Here is a 1,322-nt window from a genome sequence, read left to right as displayed (position 1 = left end):
GGGCGGGGGCATGTGGAAGAATGGCGAGTTACACGGTCACCCATGGCAGCGTGGCTGGCGGCGGCTGTGGGGAAATCTCCCTCCTCTTGCTGAGCCCGGCATGAGGCCGTTTCACCGGGGAGAAGCCCGGGGCTGGCAGCCGTGGGACGCGGTGGCCGCCCCTGCGAGCAGCAGCCGGCTGCGCACCCCGTCCACCCTGAGCAGGAGCCGCCTGCGCACCTGGGCGCCGACGCTCCGGGGCAGGCGGGTGCTTTGACCCGGGGCAACCCGCACGGTTTCCTGCCAGCAGCCCCGTGACCCCCTGCCCGCTCGTCATCTCACGCGTCCCGCGCAGTCCGGCTCCTGGAAATGCATTGCTGCCAGTGCTGTGCAGGAAGGGGGTGCGGGGGCACGAAGCCTCCTCGCTTGCTTTCCCCAGCCCTGGCAGAGTCCCGAGCGCTCCAGCCCTAGGCATCGCCCTCGGCTTCTTCCTCAAACCCTTTGGAGGGGGACAGAGGTTGTACATCCCACCTCCAGCAGCACATGAGCCCTGGGCACGAGGAACCCCAAGGGATGAAAGAACACCCTGTAAGAGCCCAGGTAACTGAGTGCAGACATGGACTCGGGCAACTCTAGTCCTGGTACCTGCCAGTGGCTGCGTCGCCAAGAGCCTGCTCAGCCTCCCCACCTGGGGTGTTGTGATCACCCCACCACGTCCCACCAGTGTTGGTGCACTGTGTGACCGGAGCCCCCACGCCTCTGGGGACACTCCCACAGAGTGTGCATGGACCCATAGCACCCACAGCCCCCCAGGGATGCTTCAGAAGATCCGTGCTTCAGGGATGCTACAGATGCTGCCCCTGCTTGCCTTTTCTTGGGTGGTGCTTGCTCCTGCTTTGCTCTCCTGCTGGTGAGTGCCTCCCGCCTCCCTTTCCCGCTACGGTCCTCCAGCGTGCCCCTCCCTTAGCTTAGCTGCAGATGCCCTAGGTTGGGGCTGTGGGTCCCAGCGTGCCTCACTGAATGTCCAGAGGCATCTCACGGGAAGTTGAACCCACACTGAATTACGTGCACCGGCTGCCCTCCTGGCCAGGGAAAGTGCTGCTGCCTTTTTCTGTTCAGTCCCCCCTGCTTTTCCCCCCCTGGGAAGGGGCACACAGGAGGCAGAGACTGCGTATAACAGGGAGGAGGCTTTGCAAATGCAGTGGCAACCTGCACTTTTCCCTGTAACAACGGCTTCTCATCTCCAGAGAAGCAGCTCTCCTGCTTCCCAGCAGCAGCATAGTTGTTAGGTTAGCTTGTGACAGCCTCCTCCTCCCAGGGCTTTGGTGGTGAACCACTCACTG

The 1,322-nt window shown here is 63.4% G+C and overlaps 1 protein-coding gene across 1 annotated transcript in view; it reads right to left on the bottom strand.

Moving 5' to 3' along the window:
• KCNS2 (potassium voltage-gated channel modifier subfamily S member 2) overlaps nt 1-953 on the bottom strand; it is a 7,170-nt gene extending 6,217 nt beyond the window's left edge. Inside the window, exon 1 of the mRNA XM_026841942.1 lies at nt 848-953. The gene's annotated coding sequence lies outside the window, so the exon portion shown is untranslated. The remainder of the gene's footprint in view (nt 1-847) is intronic.
• Nucleotides 954-1,322: the final 369 nt, after the last annotated feature.

This window comes from Athene cunicularia, assembly GCF_003259725.1.
Source record: "Athene cunicularia isolate RWA chromosome 2 unlocalized genomic scaffold, athCun1 chr2_part1, whole genome shotgun sequence".
Taxonomy (NCBI): domain Eukaryota; kingdom Metazoa; phylum Chordata; class Aves; order Strigiformes; family Strigidae; genus Athene; species Athene cunicularia.
This window is presented reverse-complemented; position numbering and strand designations above follow the sequence as displayed.